This window comes from Phocoena sinus, chromosome 6, assembly GCF_008692025.1.
Source record: "Phocoena sinus isolate mPhoSin1 chromosome 6, mPhoSin1.pri, whole genome shotgun sequence".
NCBI lineage: Eukaryota > Metazoa > Chordata > Mammalia > Artiodactyla > Phocoenidae > Phocoena > Phocoena sinus.
Genome location: NC_045768.1, coordinates 32189014 through 32211902, shown reverse-complemented (window position 1 = coordinate 32211902; position 22889 = coordinate 32189014). Strand labels below are relative to the sequence as shown.

Below are 22889 nucleotides of genomic sequence, written 5' to 3'. Positions count from 1 at the left end.
AAAACTTCCAAAACTATGTTGAATAGTAGTGGTGAGAGTGGGCAACCTTGTCTTGTTCCTGATTTTGGTGGAAATGGTTTCAGTTTTTCATCACTGAGAAGAATGTTGGCTGTGGGTTTGTCATATATGGCCTTTATTATGTTGAGGTAGGTTCCCTCTATGCCTACTTTCTGGAGGGTTTTTATCACAAATGGGTGTTGAATTTTATTGAAAGCTTTTCCTGAATCTATTGAGATGATCATATGGTTTTTATCGTTCAGTTTGTTAATGTGGTGTATCACACTGATTGATTTGCGTATATTGAAGAATCCTTGCATTCCTGGGATAAACCCCACTTGATCATGTTGTATGATCCTTTTAATGTGCTGATGGATTCTGTTTCCTAGTATTTTGTTGAGGATTTTTGCATCTATATTCATCAGTGATATTGGCCTGTAGTTTTCTTTTTTTGTGACATCTTTGTCTGGTTTTGGTATCAGGGTGATGATGCCCTCATAGAATGAGTTTGGGAGTGTTCCTCCCTCTGATATATTTTGGAAGACTTTGGGAAGGATAGGTGTTAGCTTTTCTCTAAATGTTTGCTAGAATTTGCCTGTGAATCCATCTGGTCCTGGGCTTTTGTTTGTTGGAAGATTTTTTATCACAGTTTCAATTCCAGTGCTTGTGATTGGTCTGTTTATATTTTCTATTTGTTCCTGGTTCAGTCTCAGAAGGTTGTGCTTTTCTAAGAATTTGTCTATTTCTTCCAGGTTGTCTGGCATAGAGTTGCTTGTAGTAATCTCTCATGATCTTCTGTATTTCGGCAGTGTCAGTTGTTACTTTTCGTTTTTCCCTTCTAATTCTGTTGATTTGTCTTCTCCCTTTTTTTCTTGATGAGTCTGGACAGTGGTTTATCAGTTTTGTTTATCTTCTCAAAGAACCAGCTTTTAGTTTTATTGATTTTTGCTAATGTTTCCTTCGTTTCTTTTTCATTTATTTCTGATCTGATCTTTATGATTTCTTTCCTTCTGCTAACTTTGGTGTTTTTTTAAATTCTTCTTTCTCTAATTGCTTTAGGTTAGTTTATTTATTTGAGATGTTTCTTGAGGTAAGATTGTATTGCTCTAAACTTCCCTCTTAGAGCTGCATTTGTTGTCATGTTTTCATTGTCATTTGTTTATGGGTTTTTTTTTTTTTTTTTTTGGCTGTGTTGGGTCTTTGTTGCTGCGCACGGGCTTTCTCAAGTTGCGGTGAGTGGGGGCTACTCTTCGTTGCAGTGTGCAGGCTTCTCATTGCGGTGGCTTCTCTTGTTGCAGAGCACAGGCTCTAGGTGCATGGGCTTCAGTAGTTGTGCGTCGCGGGCTCTAGAGCATAGGCTCAGTAGTTGTGGTGCATGGGCTTAGTTGCTCTGCAGCATGTGGAAATCTTCCCGGACCAGGGCTCGAACCCGTGTCCCCTGCAGTGGCAGGCAGATTCTTAGCCAGTGTGCCACCAGGGAAGCCCCTCTAGGTATTTTTTGATTTCCTCCTTGATTTCTTCAGTGATCTCTTGGTTATTTAGTAGTGTATTGTTTAGCCTCCATGTGTTTGTACATTTTACAGTTTTTTTTCCTGTAATTGCTATCTAGTCTCATAGCGTTGTGGGCAGAAAAGATACTTGATGTGATTTCAATTTTCTTAAATTTACCAAGGCTTGATTTGTGACCCAAGATATGATCTATCCTGGGGAGTGTTCCATGAGCACTTGAGAATGTCCTGTAAATATCAATTAAGTCCATCGTGTTTAATGTATCATTTAAAGCTTGTGTTTCCTTATTAATTTTCATTTTGGATGATCTGTCCATTGGTGAAAGTGGGATGTTGAAGTCCCCTATTTTTATTGTGTTACTGTCGATTTCCCCTTTTATGGCTGTTAGCATTCGCCTTATGTATTGAGGTGCTCCTATGTTGGGTGCATAAATATTTACCATTGTTATATCTTCTTGGATTGATCCCTTGATCATTCTGTAGTGTCCTTCTTTGTCTCTTGTCATAGTCTTTATTTTAAAGTCTATTTTGTCTGATACGAGAATTGATACTTCAGCTTTGTTTTGATTTCCATTTGCATGGAATATCTTTTCCATCACCTCACTTTCAGTCTGTATGTGTCCCTAGGTCTGAAGTGGGTCTCTTTTAGAGAGCATATATATGGGTCCTGTTTTTGTATCCTTTCAGCCAGTGTGTGTCTTTTGGTTGGAGCATTTAATCCATTTACATTTAAGGTAATTATTGATATGTACGTTCCTATTACCATTTTCTTAATTGTTTTGGGTTTGTTATTGTAGGTCTTTTCCTTCTCTTGTGTTTCCTGCCTAGAGAAGTTCCTTTAGCATTTGTTGTAGAGCTGGTCTGGTGCTGCTGAATTCTCTTAGCTTTTGCTTGTCTGTTAACGTTTTAATTTCTCTGTCAAATCTGAATGAGATCCTTGCTTGGTAGAGTAATCTTGGTTGTAGCTTTTTCCCTTTCATTACTTGAAATATGTCTTGCCAGTCCCTTCTGGCTTGTAGAGTTTCTGCTGAAAGATCAGCTGTTAACCTTATGGGGATTCCCTTGTGTGTTATTTGTTGCTTTTTGTTGCTGCTTTTAATATTTTTTATTTGTATTTAATTTTTGATAGTTTGACTAATATGTGTCTTGGTATGTTTCTCCTTGGATTTATCCTGTATGGGACTCTCTGTGCTTCCTGGACTTGATTGACTATTCCCTTTCCCATGTTAGGGCGGTTTTCAAGTATAATCTCTTGAAATATTTTCTCAGTACCTTTCTTTTTCTCTTCTTCTTTTGGGACCCCTATAATTCGAATGTTGGTGTGTTTAATGTTGTCCCAGAGGTCTCTGAGACTGTCCTCAATTCTTTTCATTCTTTTTTCTTTATTCTGCTCTGTGGTAGTTATTTCCACTGTTTTATCTTCCAGGTCACTTATCCATTCTTCTGCCTCAGTTATTCTGCTGTTGATTCCTTCTGGTGAATTTTTAATTTCATTTACTGTGTTGTTCGTCATTGTTTGTTTGCTGTTTAGTTTTTCTAGGGCCTTTTAAACGTTTCTCGTATTTTCTACTTCCACGATTTTGGATCAGCTTTACTCTCATTATTCTGAAATACTTTTCAAGTAGACTACCTATTTTCTCTTCATTTGTTTGGTGTGGTGGGTTTTTACTTTGCTTCTTCATCTGCTGCTTATTTCTCTGTCTTCTCGTTTTGGTTTACTTGCTGTGTTTGGGGTCTCCTTTTCGCAGGCTGCAGGTTCATAGTTCCTGTTGTTTTTAGTGTCTGCCTCCAGTGGGTAAGGTTGGTTCAGTGGGTTGTGTAGGCTTCCTGGTGGAGGGGCCTGGTGCCTGTGTTCTAGTGGATGAGGCTGGATCTTGTCTTTCTGGTGGGCAGGACCATGTCTGGTGGTGTGTTTTGGGTGTCTGTGAACTTATTATGATTTTAGGCAGCCTCTCTGCTATTGGGTGGGGTTGTGTTCCTGCCTTGCTAATTGTTTGGCATGGGGTGTCCAGCACTGGAGCTTGCAGGTCGTTGAGTGGAGCTGGGTCTTAGTATTAAGTTGGAGATCTCTGGGAGAGCTCTCACCGTTTGATATTACATGGGGTTGGGAGGTCTCTGGTGGACCAATGTCCTGAACTCGGCTCTCCCACCTCAGAGCCTCAGGCCTGACACCCGGCCAGATCACCAAGACCTGTCAGCCACATGACCAGGTACCTGGGGAGTTTCTTGCCTTTTGGGAAATCTGAGGTCTTCTGCCAGTGTTCAGGAGGTGTTCTGTAGGAGTTGTTCCATATGTAGATGTATTTTTGATGTATTTTTGGGGAGGAAGGTGATCTCCACGTTTTACTCCTCTCTGCCGTCTTGAAGGTCCTCTCTTGTGTTTGTGAATCTATAGTCTTTTTCACCGAAAAATGCATCTCTGGTCGTCTTACATTTCAAAAAGGTTATTATAGCTGCAGTATAGTGAATAGACTGGGATAGAATGAAATGAATGCAAAAGATCATTTAGGAGTGGTTACCGAGATGGTGAAGATAGAGAAAAAAAGATTGATTTGAGACTTAGGTGGAAATTTGACTTGCCTCTCTATATGTGTACTTTATTTCTTGCTACCTAGATTATAGCCCTAAAGATCAGGGACTGTGTCTCCACTAATTGTGTATGTCACAGTACCAGGTGCTCAGCAAGATGCAGAGTTTATTGAATGGTACTCTACATGTTAATGTCAATGAGATTATTATGACTTTCATTTCTTACCATCTTCACTGTTTAACATGTCATTAAAAATCACTTATGATTTTCTTGAGACAGTGGTATGGTCAAAGTGTTTGTTTACTGATTTAAAAAATATACATGTATTTACATTATTGATCTCCTTCTGGCATAAAAGCTTCGTGTGTGCCATTAAAATAATGAGATCGAAACTGTTGTTAGATGTGGGTATTTGCTTAGTTTTATTCATATCTTCCTTGAATTTTTTGTATAGGCTTGTTTTTTGCTAGTTTGTGTAAAACTTATTTTTAGACAATTTCATGAACTGTTACTATAAATTTACTAGATTTATCATTATTCAATTTGTATAGTAAGGAGTAAGTATCTTTTTATTTTTGGTATAGCGTCTTTGTTGAAAAGGGGTTCTTAATTTAAATGTGTCGGTCTTTATCTAATTTATCAGTGTTTTCTCTTGTGGTTCATGCTGTTGGTATCTTCTTCAAGGAATGTTCTGTATCCTAAGATCAAGAAGATAATTTCCCTATATTTTCTATTGAATGTTTTAAATGTTTTGCTTTTATCAGTTAAGTTGTTAATCCATCTGGTATTGATGGTATGAGATAGATATAAATAAAATTTTGTTTTATTTCTTTTGGAAAACCAGTTATCTCTCATTATTAACTGATTTCTGCAGTGTTATTTACATATCACAATTTCATATATGCATAAGTGTGTCTCCACTCTTTCTTCTCTGTTCCACTGATCAATTTGTCTATTTCTCTACCAGGGTCCACACTATGTTAATTAAGACAGTCTTGTGATAAAGCTTGATATCTAGTTGGATAATATGATTACCTTATTCTACCTTTTCAAGTGTGTTTTGGCAATTCTTGGCCATTTAACCTTCCATATAAAATTTGGAATCTGCTTTTCAAAGTTCATACATAGTCTTGTTGGAAATTTGGGAATTGCATTAGATTTATCCATCTATTTAGAGACAAATTACATATTTACAATGTCCAGTTTTACTGCCTGTGAATATGGGATATTCTTATACTTGGTTATGTATTCTTTATTATTTGTGTATCTTTATAGTTTTCTGCATACAGATTGTGGTGCATTTTCTGCATACAGATTGTACATTTTAAAGATACCTGCAAAGTATCTTGCATCCTACATCATCTTCTACAGTATGACGTTGCTACTCACCCACAAACAGTAGCAACAGTGGCGTCTAATTCTCCTTCCTTTGAATCTGAGCTGAGGCAGAAGTAATGCCACCAGACTTCTGAGGCTAGATCAGAAAAGGCCAGATAGCTCCCACTGGTTCTCTGAGGATGCTTGCACTGGGGGAACTTAGCCATCATGTGAAATGTCCAAATATCTGAAGACTCCCACATGGGACATAGCCACAGCCACAGCTGAGCTCAGAAATTTCCAGCCTCAGGTGCCAGCACATGAGTGAGCCATCTTGGACATCAGTGCAGTTGAGCCTTCAGATGACTGTGGCTTCAGCCAACATCTGACTCAACCGCATGAGAGACCTCAAGTGAGAACTCCTCAGCTGACTTCCTAAATGTCTGATTCGCAAAATTATTAGCAGAATTAAGTGGCGGTTTTAGGCCTTTAAGTTTTGGAGGAATTTGTTATGCAGCAACAGATGACTGGAATACAGGGCTTACACTTAGCTTTGTTTCTCTGTTTCAGTCTATTTCATTAATCTGTTCTTAAGTACTTCATTGTTTTAGGGTTTGTGTGTGTGTGTGTGTGTGTGTGTGTTCTGGGGAGGTGTTAAACATGTCCTTCTTTTAAATTATGTTTTCTAACTTTTGGTGGTGTATATAGAAATATAGTTAGTTTTCATATATAGATCTTATGGCCAATTATCTTTAAACTTATTTCTAATAATTGGTCTAAATCCCTTTGCACTTTCTATTAATAGGGTTTTTGGGGGGAAGGTGATATTTTTCTTCTCTTACAATATCACCCATTTTTCTTTTCTTGTTTCAATTCTTTATGGGTTTTTTTCAATCTGGCTCACTGGTTATTGAAAGAAACAGTTAATAAAGCAACTTGTTCAAATTTATCTTTTAAGGAGTTTTTTTTTTTTAATTTATTTTTGGCTGCGATGGGTCTTCATTACTGTGCTTGGGCTTTCTCTAGTTGTAGCAAGTGGAGGCTACTCTTCGTTGAGGTGCGCGAGCTTCTTATTGCGGTGGCTTCTCTTGTGGATCATGGGCTATAGGTGTGTGGGCTTCAGTAGTTGTGGTGCGTGGGCTTAATAGTTGTGGCTCGTGGGTGCTAGAGCACAGGCTCAGTAGTTGGGCATACAGGCTTAGTTGCTCCGTGGCATGTGGGATCTTCCCAGACCAGGGCTCGAACCCATGTCACTTGCGTTGGCAAGCAGATTCTTAACCACTGTGCCACCAGGAAAGCCCCAAATTTATCTTTTAAAAATGATAAATGATAACAGCTTATAAATGGTAACGTTTATAAATTATAACAGCTCCCTCTACAAAAAAATTCTTACTGCTATTTATATATATTTTTTCTGAAAGTAAAATTTCATTCTTTATGACAGGATTGTTGTAAGGATTGTTGACCATTGTAAGGATTGTTGACCATGTGTGCAAAGTGCTTACACAGCTCCTCTCAGGGGAATTGGAGTAAGTTTGATTTGATACTTGCATTTTTAACTGCTAGATCAAGCTAAAAAGATTCCTGGCTTTTTGTTAGTTTAATTTAAAACACATTATAATTGCATCACTTTTTACCATTTTTTTGGCTTGTCATAGAAAAGTACAAAACATATTCTTTAAAACTTAGCTCTCCCTGTCCCTCTCCCCAAACAGTTAACATATGGTAATAATACTAGTTGATAATAGAGGATTCTGAAAAATGTGTCATGGTTTCTGCTTTGAAGAAACTTACCTAGATGAGAATTCATGAAATGTTAAATATTTAAATAATAATTTAAAGCTTTAGTAAAATGTTAATATAAGTCAGTATATGACTAATTGTCAAATATTTTATAGAGACCAGTAAGTGAAAGAGTGCCAGCTATCTGGATGCTAGATAAGGGCAGTGTTATCCTTATTTTTCAGATAAAAGAAGGCTGAAGAACAGAGAAACTTTGGTGTTTGTCTAAAGCACAAGGCCTTCATAAGTGGAAGGGCAGGGATCCAATCTGGAATTATTTTTACTATTAACTCAGATGGATAGACAATCCAGGAATATTCTCAGGAATACTGTGCTTCATACCTATATTGTAGGTCTTCATTAGATATTTGTTGAGTAAATGAATGGAGGCCCTTTTCTCCTTTGGTTTTCATTCCTTTTGGTGGTTCATTTAATATTTTTTAAGCTATATATATTCTTTTTGGTGCCTTCTGATTTTGAAGTGTGAACTCATTACTATTAATACCTTAGTATAGTAGTTAGGTAATACAAGCGAGGAGAAGTCCAGATTTATTTTAATTAAATAGTTATGACTCTGGAGTCCTTAATGATAAATTATATGACATCTAGAATGTGTTTACTCTAAGTTGTTTAAATGTTTACCAGTGGACTTGTGCTCTGTGTTTGTAAAGAAATTAGATTAATTATTGATACCAAATGTTTTCTGCTGTGTACATTTGCTCTTAAGATTACATGTTGTAAAAACATATTAGAAATCCTTAAATCAATATTTAACAAAGGCAAATATATGTATAGCCTCTCTTCTTTTAATCATTAAATACATAATTGGACATTTTTCAGAATTTTAATTAACTCAGAATAATTACTTTTTACAGTTATCAGTATGGATAAGTATTCATTTAAACATATCTTTTAATCTTTAGACAGAAATTTCAGGATATTTCTGGAAGAAGGGAAAAAGCCATAACTAGTTATTAAATTTAGTTTCAAAACTAAAAAGAGAGATGTCACCTTTACTGAAGGTTTGGCCATAGTTTGCTGTTTACTGCTTGCATACTGCAAAGCTTTTTAATTACTGAGTTGGTATACTTTCTTTTTCTTTTTAAACTTCCTTGGTTATATACCATGTATCAAACTTGATATTTTTGCAGATTTTCAGAACTTGGCATATTATCTTCCTTTCTGACCTGATTATTAGAAGAACAGAAACATTTGAATATTTACTACGTCCTAGATACTATTCTAGACACTGGAAATATAGCTGTGAGCAAAACAGAAGAAAATTCTTTTCTCATTGAACTTAAATTCTGCGGGCGGGAGTGAAGAAAACAGAGACATTTTTAAAATAAATAAATATGTAATATTTAGATGGCTATAAGTACCTTGAAATAAAAGCAAAAGCAGGTTAAAAAGAAGAGAGAATCACAGAAGGTGATGAGTGTTCTTTTATATAGGGTGGTTATGGAAGGTTTCTGATGCCATTTGAGCAAAGACCTGAAGGAAGTGAAGGCATAAACCATCGGGAATAGACTTCTCCAGGTAGAAGGGAAATCAAATGTGAAGACTCTGAGGTGAGAGGATGCGTGGCATATTCAGGGAGTAATAAGGAGGTCAGTGTGGCTGATTGTGAGCACGGGAGAGGAGGTCAGAGAGATCAGCTGGGCCTGATTACGGAGGGCCTTGCAGAATATCATAACAAAGTTGGATAGAAAACCTTTGGAAGGTTCTGAGCAGATGATAACCTGATATGATTTAAAAGATCACCTTGACTATTATGAAAAGGATAGATTCGAAGGGAGCAAGGATTGAAGCAAGAATACCAGGTAGGTGGCTAATATAATAATCAGGATACTATGGGTCTACTTTTTAGAAAAATGCAGAAACACCAATGTACAGACAATTTTGTGTAGAATGTCAGGGGCCTAGTATGTTATATTTTTACCTACTCTCTGTAGCCCTAGGAAATGGTTCTGAACTGAAACGCTTGAGAGAGGAATAAGGACTACCCTGACAACAACCTTAACATTGAAGTACCTTTTTCAAAAATTAAACACACACACACACACACACACACACACACACACACATTTCAAATGTACAAATATGTAGAAAATAATATGACACTCATCACCCAACTTTGTCAACTCTTAACATTTTGCCACAGTTTCATCCCCTTTTTTGGAAGAAAACTTTAAAAATACCACTGAAGTCCCTTGTGTACCCTTTCTTGATTCCATTTACTTTGTTCCTCTCTGCATCTGAAGGAAATCTTTTCCCCTGTTTTAAGTATTTATCATTTTTGTGCACATAACTATATATAAATAATATATGATATTGTTTTGCAGTTTTCTTTCTGCTTTTTTCCAAACAGCTTTCTTGAGGTGTAATTGACATATAATAAACTATACAATTCGATAAGTTTTGACATATGTATACACCATGACACCATCACCACAATCAAGATAATGTGAACCCATCACCAGTGAACCCAGTTAAGATAATGAATATATCCATTGCCCCAAAAAGTTTCCTTATACCCATTTGTAACCTTCCTTCTGGCTTCTCCCTCCCACATCCTCCCACATGCATATACACCCTCACTACTCAAGCAACCATTGACCCGCTTTCTGTCACTATACATTAGTTTGAATTTTCTAGAATTTTATATAAATAGAATCATACAATACATACTTCTTTTTTGTCTGGTTTCTTTCACTCTGCATGTATATTTTGAGGTTCATCCATGTTGTAATGTGTATCAGTATTTCATGGCTTTTTATTGTTGAGTAGATACTCTGTTGTATGGATATACCACAGTTTGTTTATCCATTTGTCTGTTGATGAACATTTGGGTATTTCCAGTTTTGGGCTACTACAAATAAGGCTACTATGAACATTTGAATACAAGACTTTGTATGGAAAAAGGATTTCATTTCTCTTGGATAAATACTTATGAATGGAATGACTGGGTCATATTCTTTACCTTTCTAAGAACTGCCAAGCTGTTTTCCAAAATAATTGTACCATTTTATATTCCCACCAGTTCCTTCATATCCTTGCCAACACTTAACATGGTTAGCCTTTTTAATTATAGCCATTCTAATAGGTCTGTAGTGGTATCTCATTGTCATTTTAATTTTCATTTGACTAATGATGTTTCTGATTCATATTGAATTAATTCAGTATTTTTTATTCCATTTTGTCTTCTTTCTTGCTGGCTTTAACTCTTTGTTTTTTTAGTGGTTATTTTAGGATTTATAGTATACCTCTTATTATAGTTTATCTTCATGTGAGATTCTACTATTTCACATATGTTTAAGAAATTTACAGTATACTTCTTCTCCCCTCCCAGTCTTTATGCCATTGTTGTCATATATTTTACTTATACATGTGTTATATACTTAATAATGTTTAAACAGTTGTCTTTCTCAAGTGATTTAGATATTAAAGGGGGAAAATCTTACCTATTTACTTCTGTCATTTCCAGTTTTGGTGTGCTTAATGCCTTTGTGTAAGCCCATATTTCCATGTGGTGTAATTTTCCTTTTGCCTGAAAGACTTCCTTTAACATTTCTTAGAGTGCAGTTCTGCTGTTGATAAATTCCTTTGTGTATCTATCTAAAAAGGCTTCATCTGGCCTCTGTTTTCAAAAGGAATTTTTCTGTATATAGAATTTTATATTGAGTTTTTTCTTTCAGTACTTTACAGATGTTGTTCAGCTGTATTTTCAGTTGCATTATTTCTGATGAGAAATCTGTTTTATTCTTATTTTTATTCCTCCGTATGTAATATGTCTTTTTCCTCTGCGTACTTCTACATTTTCCCTTTATAACTGGTTTTGAGCACTTTGATTATTATGGGCCTTGGTGGAGTTTTCTTCATGTTTCTTGTGCTTTGAATTTATTGAGCTTCTTGGATCTCTTGTTTTATAGTTTGCATCAAATTTGGAAAATTTTGGGCGATTATTTCTTCAAATATTTTTCTGTCCCCTCCAATCTCTGTTCTCCTTCAGGGACTCTGATTACACATATGCTATGCTACTTGAAGTTATCTCACAGCTCACTGATGCTCTTTTAAATTCTTTTGGATTCTGTTTTCTCTGTGTGTTTCATTTTCTATAGTTTCTTTTTCTATGCCTTCATGCTCACTAGTCTTAGCAGCAGCCGTGTCTAATCTGTTATTCCATTCAGTGTATTTTTCATCTCATATTGTAATTTTCAACTCTAGAATTTTGATTTGGGTTTATTTTAATATCGTCCATGTCTCTACTTAACTTTTTGAATATATGGAATACAATTATAATAGTTTTAATATGCTCTGCTAATTCTAACATCAATGTCAATTCTGGGTCAGTTTCAATTGATTGATTATTGTCTTCATTATAAGCCATATTTTCCTCTCTCTTTGTATGTCTGGTGGTCTTTGCTTGGGTTACCTTTCCATGGCTGGATGCTAGATATTTTCATATTCCTATAAATCTTCTTGAGCTTTGTTCTGGAATATAGTTAAGTTACTTGGAAACAGTTTGATCCTTTTGGGCCTCACTTTTATGATTTATTAAGCTTGATTGGAGCAATGCTTGTCCAGGGCTAATTATTTCCCCACTACTGAAGTAAAAACCTTTCTGAGTGCTCTATCTAATGCCCTATGAATTAAGAGTTTTTCCAGTTTAGCTGGAGAGAACAGACACTCTTTCCAGCTTTGAATGAGTGATGGGCACTGTTCCCTCTAATCTTTTGGGATGATTTTTTCTCCAGCCTTGGGTAGTTTCTTCACATACATGTTCTGATCAGCTCTTTGCCAAATACTTGAGAGTTACCCTTCTGTGTATCTCCAGCATTCTCTTTCTGTACAGCTCTCTCCTCTCCAGTACTCTGTTCTACAAACTCTGCAGAAGCAGAAGTCTATCTATTATTACATTTTGAAACTGCAAGTAGAATAGGTTTAACAGTTTTATTCTCTGAGATAAGAAATCATTAGGAATAAGAAAGATTTTGTGATCACATTTTGAAACAGTGAAAAAGTTGAAATTGTGACTACTGTAATAATTGAGTGAAGAACATTAACTTGGCTTTTATAGAAACTTGGTCAGCCTAGCCTCTGTAGCAGTGGTGATGCAGAGCTTGCTGAGAACACAGATTTCTGGGACTTACCTTAAAGATTCTGATTCAGTAGATGTCAGACCACATTTGGAAAGATACTGCTCTACAGAGTCTATCCTAGTTTCATAGGTAGTGTAAATACAAAGAAAGTCAGACATGGAACTGGTAGAAGTAAAATGTGACTTTCATGATTTTACTAGGAGAAATATAGAATATTTGAGCTACTTTTAAATTTTTTAAAAGAAAATTTTAAAGGGAGAAGCAATAGAAAAGAGAGGGAACAAGGAGGAGAGAGGAAGTGAGGATAGTAGACAAAAGTTAGGAAAAAAGAAGAAAAGATTAGAGAGAAGCAAGGCCAGGTAGAGAACAGAAGAGAAGATAGAAGAGTAGATTCCAAAATGAATGCTGTTAGGAGGTAAATTGTTTTAGGTTATTATGACTTTAGAGGAATTTAAACTTAAATTTTGCCTTGAAATATTTGTGAGCCGATTAATCAGGATTTAGGATCCCACCCCCCCCTTTTTAAAAATAGGTATAGTACCTATGCCTCTACTCTGATTGGCAGAGTATACCTATAGTACCTATGCCTTTACTCTGATTGGAACTATAGAACCTCAGGGAGAAAATTAAATCTAAGGTACCATCACTTGTAAGATACACCAGTATTTTGTGTACCTCTGAGAGAGAAAAGTGCTGCCAGTTAAGTATAGCACAGTGCTTTTTTTTTAACCATCTGTTTTAAGATACATTCCAATTTCAGAGATGTTAAAATGTGGGAAAGATGTTGTGTCCTCAGATTGATGAAATACCGCATTTAGAAGTCTTCTACCTTTCTACTCCAGCTCTGTCTTTTCCTGATTTATTCTTTCTAATTAGTAAGTTCTATTTTTTCAATATTATTCATCAGGAGTGGCTCAAATCTCACCTCCTTCATGAAGTCCATGTAGATCCTTACAGTAAGATGTTTCAAGTTTCCTTTGAGCATGTTTCTTATGCCCCTTTCAATTTTGAATATTTCTTCTTAATGGAAAAGCAAAATAGGAGTTAAGTAGTTCTGCTTTCTCTGTATTGTCTGCTAACATTATACCATCTGCCCCAAGCAGTAGGCCTGTACCTTCTTTCTTGTTCCTCTTGCCCTACATGCATTTTTTAAAATCTTTTTTATTGTTCTTAACATTTTTCGCCAGCCTCTGCTCATTCTGGGCTCTTACTTACATGGTTCTCCTCGTTTCACATCACTCTTTTGTATTCATCCTTGTTTACTTACCTTTCTTTTCATTCCCTTTTTTTTTTTTTTAAAAAACAAGTATCTTAAAATTCTGAACTTATACCACACCTTACCCAATCATATTGGATTTTTTTAAGATGTCACTTTCCTTCCTTATCCGATTAACTTTTAACTTTTTTTTATAGTGTCAGAATTTTTACTTTTTAGAAACTCTCTTTTAAAAAAGGTTTTCCTATTACAATATAATCTCTGCTATGGCATCATACAAGTATCTTCTCTAAACTTGACTCACTTGCCTAAAGTATCACTGTTTCCAGTATTCCTTTTTGTAACTATTATGAACACCAAGATGGCAAGGTTGCTTTCTCATGGTTTTCATTTCCACTTTACTATTTTATGCTTCTGTGTCAGAATTAATTCCCCAAAAGTAGTTCCTTTCATTATTTCTTCCAACTAATAGAAGATGAAATGTTTCATATGCTAGTGACTTACATTATGCTTTCCTTGGCAAGTTCTAGCTGGTTTCTTGATAGTTGGAGATCCCTGTTGTTGGACCACCACTTCGCTACTTTGTGGAAAATATTATAATAAAAATTTCTAAAACTATTATTGTAACTTTCTATTATGAAATATAATATACATGCTATAATAATTCATTAAGCATAAATATAAACCTGAACAAGTTATTGTACTGTGAATACTCATGTAACCACTACTCAGATCAAGAAATAGACAATTACCAGCATCCTAGAATCCCCTCATAGCCTCTTCCCACTTATAAACACGTCTCCCTGCAAAAGTAATCACCATCTTGATTTGTATGGTAACTGCTACTTAGTTCTTCTGTATGGTTTTACCACCAAAATACGTAATTAAAACTATAGTTTAGGGCTTCCCTGGTGGCGCAGTGGTTGGGAGTCCGCCTGCCGATGCAGGGGACACGGGTTCGATCCCTGGTCTGGGAAGGCCCCACATGCCGCGGAGCAACTAAGCCCATGTGCAACAACTACTGAGCCTGCACTTTAGAGCCTGCGTGCCGCAATTCAACTACTGAAGCCCACAAGCTCTGGGTCCCGCGTGCCGCAACTACTGAGCCCGTGTGCCTAGAGCTCTGTGCTCTGCAACTAGATAAGCCACCGCAATGAGAAGCCTGCACACTGCAATAAAGAGTAGCCCCTGGGGCTTCCCTGGTGGCGCAGTGGTTGAGAGTCTGCCTGCCAATGCAGGGGACACGGGTTCGTGCCCCGGTCTGGGAGGATCCCACATGCCGCGGAGCGGCTGAGCCTGCGCGTCTGGAGCCTGTGCTCCGCAACAGTGAGAGGCCCGCGTACCGCAAAAAAAAAAAAAAAAAAAGAGTAGCCCCTGCTCACCACAATCAGAGAAAGCCCACGCACAGCAATGAAGACCCAACACAGCCAAAAATGAAATAAATAAATTTATTTAAAAAAATAATAATAATTTCCATTGTGATCTCTTCTTTGCTTTGTGGATTATGTATAAGGGTTTTTCTTTGTTTCCAGACATGTAGTGTTTATGGGTATATTTTTGTTAACGGTTTCAAGTTTAATTTTATTATGATCAGAGTACATGGTCTTGAATGATGTCCCTTTTTTTTTTTCTTTTACTTTTATTTGCATTTATTTTTTGCGACATTTACTCCCGGGCCGTAAGTTTTTGTTTTGTCAGTTTCTTCTGGGATGGGATATCTTTTTCTTCTGGGCAACCTCCTCTTCTGGTTTAGGAATAATCTGTTCATTTTCAGTAAGGATCATCTCAATGTAGCAGGGAGAGCTCACGTATGGGTTGATCTGACTATGAGCTCTGTAAGTCCTGTGCCACATCTTGGGGGCTTTGTTCACCTAGATGTGGTTAATGACCAGAGAATCTACATCTAAGCCCTTAAGTTCAGCATTACTCTCTGCACTTCTGAGCATGTGCTGTAAAAGTTCAGCCCTCTTCTTGGGCCACTGACCCTGCGTCCAGCCCCACTGTTTGACCTGGACACACCTACCAACTCCACCATTGTAACGACAGAATGGCACACATTGCTTTTTTAACGTGACATCCTTCAGATACTTGGTGGCTTTTCGGATATGCATACCCTTAATGGCCTGGGCAGTTTAACGAGTGTTCTTAAAGTGAACATGAAGATTTCAGCCTCTTGACTTGCATGATTTTGTGGGTTTTTTTCTGGGTCAAATGAATAGCGAACCATTTTTAGAGGTCACCTCAGACCACTTACCGGAAAAGTCAATTTTTTTTTTTATTATAGTTGATTTACAGTGTCCTGTTCATTTGAAGTGTACAGCACAGTGATTCAGTTATACACACACACACACACACACACACACACACACACACACACACATATTCTTTTGCAGATTCTTTTCACTTATAGGTTATTACAAATCATAGCATATAGTTCCCTGTGCTATACAGTATGTCCTTGTTGGTTGTCTAGTTACATATAGTAGTGTGTGTATGTTAATCCCATCCTCCTAATTTATCCCCCTGCCCCCCGCCCTTCCCCTTTGGTAACCGTAAGTTTGTTTTCTATGTCTGTGGGTTTATTTCTGTTATATAAAGAAGTTCATTTGTATCTTATTTTTGTTTCAGATTCCACATATAAATGATAACATATGATATTTGTCTTTGTCCAGCTTACTTCACTCATTATGACAATCTCTAGGTCCATCCATGTTGCTGCAAATGGCATTATTTCATTCTTTTTATGGCTGAGTAATATTCCATTGTATATATGTACCACATCTTCTTTATCCACTCCTCTGTTGATGGATATTTAGGTTGCTTCCAGGTCTTGGCTATTGTAAACAGTGCTGCAATGAACATTGCGGTGCATGTATCCTTTCAGATCATGTTTTTCTCTGGATATATGCCCAGGAGTGGGATTGCAGGGTCATATGGTAGCTCTATTTTTAGTTTTTAAAGGAAGCTCCATACTGTTCTCCATAGTGACTGTATCAATTTACATTTCCACCAACATTGCCTTTTCTCCACACCCTCTCTAGCATTTATTGTTTGTAGACTTTTTGATGGTGACCATTCTGGCCGGTGCGGGGTGATACCTCATTATAGTTTTGATTTGCATTGCTCTAACATTTAGTGATGTTGTGCATCCTTTCATGTGTCTGTTGGCAGCCTGTATATCTTCTTTGGAGAAATGTCTATTTGGGTCTTCTGCCCATTTTTGGATTGGGTTGTTTGTTTTTTTGATACTGAGCTGCATGAGCTGCTTGTTTATTTGGGAGATTAATCCTTTGTTGCTTCGTTTGCAAATATTTTCTCCCATTCTGAGGGTTGTCTTTTCGTCTTGTTTATAGTTTCCTTTGCTGTGCAAAAGCTTTTACGTTTCATTAGGTCCCATTTGTTTATTTTTGTTTTTATTTCCATTTCTCTAGGAGGTGGGTCAAAAAGGATCTTGCTGTGATTTATGTCATAGAGCGTTCTGCCTATCTTTTCCTCTAAGTGTTAGTGTCTGGCCTTACATTTAGGTGTTTAATCCATTTTGAGTTTATATTTGTGTATGGTGTTAGGGAGTGTTCTAATTTCATTCTTTTACATGTAGCTGTCCAGTTTCCCCAGCACCACTTATTGAAGAGGCTGTCTTTTCTCCATTGTGTATTCTTGCCTCGTTTATCAAAGATAAGGTGACCATATGTGTGTGGGTTTATCTCTGGGCTTTCTATCCTGTTCCATTGATCTATATTTCTGTTTTTGTGCCAGTACCATACTGTCTTGATTACTGTAGCTTTGTAGTATACTCTGAAGTCAGGGAGCCTGATTCCTCCAGCTGTGTTCTTCTTTCTCAAGATTGCTTTGGCTATTCAGGGTCTTTTGTGTTTCCATACAAATTGTGAATTTTTTTGTTGTAGTTTGTGAAAAATGCCATTGGTAGATTGATAGGGAGTGCATTGAATCTGTAGATTGCTTTGGGTAGTATAGTCATTTTCACAATGTTGATTCTTCCAATCCAAGAACATGGTATATCTCTCTATCTGTTTGTATAATCTTTAATTTCTTTCATCAGTGTCTTATAGTTTTCTGCATACAGGTCTTTTGTCTCCTTAGGTAGGTTTATTCCTAGGTATTTTATTCTTTTTGTTACAGTGGTAAATGGGAGTGTTTCCTTAATTTCTCTTTCAGATTTTTCATCATTAGTGTCTAGGAATGCAAGAGATTCATGTGCATTAATTTTGTATCCTGCTACTCTACCAAATTCACTGATTAGCTCTAGTAGTTTTCTGGTACTATCTTTAGGATTCTCTGTGTATAGTATCTTGATATCTGCAAGCAGTGACAGTTTTACTTCTTTTCCAATTTGGATTCCTTTTATTTCTTTTTCTTCTCTAATTGCTGTGGCTAATACTTCCAAAACTATGTTGAATAATAGTGGTGAGAGTGGGCAACCCTGTCTTGTTCCTGATTTTGGTAGAAATGCTTTCAGTTTTTCACCATTGAGAACTATGTTGGCTGTAGGTTTGTCATATATGGCCTTTAATATGTTGAGGTAAGTTCCCTCTGTGCCTACTTTCTGGAGGGTTTTTATCATAAATGGGTGTTGAATTTTACTGAAAGCTTTTTCTACATCTATTGGAATGATCATATGGTTTTCTCCTTCATTTTGTTAATATGGTATATCACATTGATTGATTTGCGTATATTGAATAATCCTTGCATTCCTGGGATAAACCCCACTTGATCATGTTGTATGATCCTTTTAATTTGCTGTTGGATTCTGTTTGCTAATATTTTGCCAAGGATTTTTGCATCTATGTTTATCAGTGATATTGCCCTGTAGTTTTTTTTGTGTGTGACATCCTTGTCTGGTTTTGGTATCAGGGTGATGGTGGCCTCATAGAATGAGTTTGGGAGTGTTCCTCCCTCTGCTATATTTTGGAAGACTTTGAGAAGGATGGGTTTTAGCTCTTCTCTAAATGTTTGATAGAATTCTCCTGTGAATCCATGTGGTCCTGAGCTTTTGTTTGTTGGAAGATTTTTATTCACAGTCTCAATTAGAGTGCTTGTGATTAGTCTGTTTATATTTTCTATTTTTTCCTGATTCAGTCTCAGAGGTTGTGCTTTTCTAAGAATGCATCCATTTCCTCCAGGTTGTCCATTTTATTGGCATAGAGTTGCTTGTAGTAATCTCTCATGATCTTTTGTATTTCTGCAGTGTCAGTTGTTACTTCTCCTTTTTCATTTCTAATTCTACTGATTTGAGTCATTTCCCTTTTTTTCTTAACGAGTCTGAATAATGGTTTATCACTTTTGTTTATCTTCTCAAAGAACCAGCTTTTATTTTTATTTATTTTGCTATCGTTTCCTTCATTTCTTTTTCATTTATTTCTGATCTGGTCTTTATTAATTTCTTTCCTTCTGCTAACTTTGGGATTTTTTTGTTATTTCTCTAATTGCATTAGGTGTAAGGTTAGGTTGCTCATTTGAGATGTTTCTTTCTTCTTCTTTTTTTTTTTTTTTTTTTTGCGGTACGCGGGCCTCTCACTCTTGTGGCCTCTCCCATTGCGGAGCACAGGCTCCGGACGTGCAGGCTCAGCAGCCATGGCTTACGGGCCCAGCCGCTCCACGGCATGTGGGATCTTCCCGGACCAGGGCACGATCTCATGTCCCCTGCATCGGCAGGTGGCCTCTCAACCACTGCGCCACCAGGGAAGCCCAAGATGTTTCTTGTTTCTTGAGGTAGGATTGTATTGCTGTAAACTTCGCTTTTAGAACTGCTTTTTCTGCATCCTGTAGGTTTTGGGTCATCGTGTTTTCATTGTCATTTGTTTCTAGGTATTTTTTGATTTCCTCTTTGATTTCTTCAGTGATCTCTTGGTTATTTAGTAATGTACTGTTTAGCCTCCAGGTGTTTGTACTTTTTACAGTTTTTTTTCCTGTAATTGATATATAGTCTCATAGCATTGTGGCAGAAAAGATACTTGATATGATTTCAATTTTCTTAAATTTACCAAGTCTTGATTTGTGACTCAAGATATCTATCCTGGTCAATGTTCCATGAGCACTTGAGAAGAATGTGTATTCTGTTGTTTTTGGATGGAATGTCCTATAAATATCAATTAAGTCCATCTTGTTTAATGTGTCATTTAAAGCCTGTGTTCCCTTATTTACTTTCATTTTGGATGATCTGTCCATTGGTGAAAGTGGGGTGTTAATATGCCCTACAATGATTGTATTACTGTTGATTTCCCCTTTTATGGCTGTTAGCATTTGCCTTATGTATTGAGGTGCTCCTATGTTGGGTGCATAAATATTTACAATTGTTATATCTTCTTGGATTGATCCCTTGATCATTATGTAGTGTCCTTCTTTGGCTCTTGTAATAGTGTCTATTTTGTCTGATATGAGAATTGCTACTCCAGCTTTGTTTTGATTTCCATATGCCTGGAATATCTTTTTTCATCCCCTCACTTTCTGTTGGTATGTGTCCCTATGTCTGAAGTGGGTCTTTTGTAGACAACATATATATGAGTCTTGTTTTTGTATCCATTCAGTCAGTCTCTGTCTTTTGGTTGGAGCATTTAATCCATTTGTTTAAGGTAATTATCGATATGTGTATTCCTGTTACCATTTTCTTAATTGTTTTGGGTTTGTTATTGTAGGTCTCTTCCTTCTCACGTGTTTCCTGACTAGAGAGGTTCCTTTAGCATTTGTTGTAAAGATGGGTTGGTGGTGCTGAATTCTCTTAGCTTTTGCCTGTCTGTAAAGGTTTTAATTTCTCTGTCAAATCTGAATGAGATCCTTGCTGGGTAGAGTAATCTTGGTTGTAGGTTTTTCCCTTTCATCACTCTAAATATGTCCTGCCACACCTTTCTGGCTTGCAGTTTCTGCTAAAAGATCAGCTGTTAACCTTATGGGGATTCCCTTGTATGTTATTTGTTGCTTTTCGTTGCTGCTTTTAATATTTTTTTCTTTGTATTTAATTTTTGATAGTTTGATTAATATGTGTGTTGGCATGTTTCTCCTTGGATTTATCTTGTATGGGACTCTCTGCACTTCCTGGACTTGCTTGACTGTTCCCTTTCCCATATTAGGGTGGTTTCCAAGTATAATCTCTTCAAATATTTCTCAGTCCCTTTCTTTTTCTCTTCTTATTCTGGGGACCCTATAATTCGAATGTTGGTGCATTTAATGTTGTCCCAGAGGTCTCTGAGACTCTCCTCAATGCTTTTCATTCTTTTTACTTCATTCTGCTCTGCAGTAGTTATTTCCACTATTTTATCTTCCAGGTCACTTATCCGTTCTTCTGCCTCAGTTATTCTGCTATTGATTCCTTCTAGAGAATGTTTAATTTCATTTATTGTGTTGTTCATCATTGTTTGCTGTCTAGTCTTCTAGGTCCTTTTAAATGTTTCTTGTACTTTCTGTATTCTATTTCCAAGGTTTTGGGTCATCTTTACTCTCATTACTCTGAATTCTTTTTCAGGTAGACTACCTATTTGCACTTCATTTGTTTGGTCTGGTGGGTTTTTACCTTGCTCCTTCATCTGCTGTGAATTTCTCTGTCTTCTCATTTTGCTTAACTTACTGTGTTTGGGGTCTCCTTTTCGCTGGCTGCAGGTTCGTAGTTCCCATCGTGTTTTGTGTCTGTCTGCAGTGGGTAAGGTTGGTTCAGTGGGTTGTGTAGGCTTCCTGGTGGAGGGGCCTGGTGCCTGTGTTCTGGTGGATGAGGCTGGATCTTGTTTTTCTGGTGGGCAGGACCGCGTCCAGTGGTGTGTTTTGGGTGTCTGTGAACTTATTATGATTTTAGGCAGCCTCTCTGCTAATGGGTGGGGTTGTGTTTGTGTCTTGCTAGTTGTTTGGCATGGGGTGTCCAGCACTGGAGCTTGCTGGTCGTTGAGTGGAGCTTAGTCTTAGCGTTGAGACAGAGATCTCTGGGAGAGCTCTCACCGATTGATATTACATGGGGTTGGGAGGTCTCTGGTGGTCTAGTGTCCTCAACTCTGCTCTCCCACCTCAGAGGCTCAGGCCTGACACCTGGCCAGAGCACCAAGACCTTGTCAGCCATACAGCCAGGTACCTGGGGAGTTTCTTGCCTTTTGGAAAGTCTGAGGTCTTCTGCCAGCATTCAGTAGGTGTTCTGTAGGAACTGTTCAACGTGTAGATGTATTTGTGGGGAGGAAGATGAACTCCACATCTCACTCCTTCGCCATCTTGACGGTCCTCTCACTTTCTTTTGGATTGATCTCGTATTTTTTATTGATCCAGTATTTCCTCTTGTTAGTTTTGGAATTATATAGTCTTTTAATAGAATTTTTTTTCATACTTTGAATATATCATTTTTCTGTCTTCTGGCTTTCATTATCACTTTAAGAAGTTAAATTATAATGTTACTGTTTCTTTGGTCTTTATTCTAGTCTTCTGGTGGTGACAATGACTTTTTTCCCCCTTTGTTCTAGTTTTATTTGGTGTTTTTGTTGGTATGACACTTGGATAGTTGGTTGCATTGTTTATAAGTAAATTTTTCTTTTTACACTATAATGCAGTGTATAGTAAAACAAAAAAAGATCCTTTAGAATATTTATGAATGATACATGTAATTTGGATTTATACATTAAATCACAGGACGTGATTGATTGGAAGGAAAAAAGTTGGATCAGGCATGTTGGGTGAGAGAAACAGATGTTACATAACATGGCAAACATGCATCTTGTTTGAAGGGCAACTGCAGCATGTGTAACATTGGCTGTGGTGCCTCTGAGGTGGTGGATCTATTTTTCAAGAGACTGCATTGTCTTTAACTCCTTTTGAGCTCCTTTTGAGACATCAGTTCTCTGCCTCTGCTTTTTTTCTTTTTTGGCTAAGTGTATTTTTTTTTGTCTATACTTTTCTTAGGATTTGTTGACCTCCTTGAAACATGGATTGATGTCTTTCCTTAGTTTTGGAAACTCAGTCACTATCTATCCAAATTTATTTTCTGTCCGTTTTTTCTAGGATTCTAAATATATGTATACTGTTCCTTGTCTAACTGTATCCTCTATATCTCTTACCTTCTCTTCTGTATTTTTTTTTTTTTACTTTCTTTGTTTCTTTTTTGTATAGTTTTACATAGTTTCTTCCTATCTAGTTTACAGTTTACTAAGTCGTTCTTGAGTTGGGTCTAATGTGCAGCTGAACTCATTTATTATTTTTCTTTTGCATACTCTTTTTTTAATTTTTTAAAACATTATATTTTTATACAATTTTTAAAGATTACTTTCCATTTACAGTTATTACAAAATATTGGCTATATTCTCTGTTTTGCACAGTACATCCTTGAGCCTATCTTACAGCCAGTAGTTTGTGCCTCCTGTTCCCCCATCCCTCCCCTACCATGGTAATCACTAGTTTGTTCTCTATATCTGTGGGTCTGCTTCTTTTTTGTTATATTCACTCGTCTGTTTCAG

At 36.9% G+C, this 22889-nt stretch overlaps 1 protein-coding gene and 1 pseudogene across 4 annotated transcripts in view; one reads left to right on the top strand and one right to left on the bottom strand.

Annotated features, from left to right (window-relative positions):
* STX17 (syntaxin 17) overlaps positions 1-22889 on the top strand; it is a 102798-nt gene that overhangs the window by 35510 nt on the left and 44399 nt on the right. The window lies entirely within an intron of this gene.
* Positions 15118-15679, bottom strand: LOC116756038 (annotated as a pseudogene).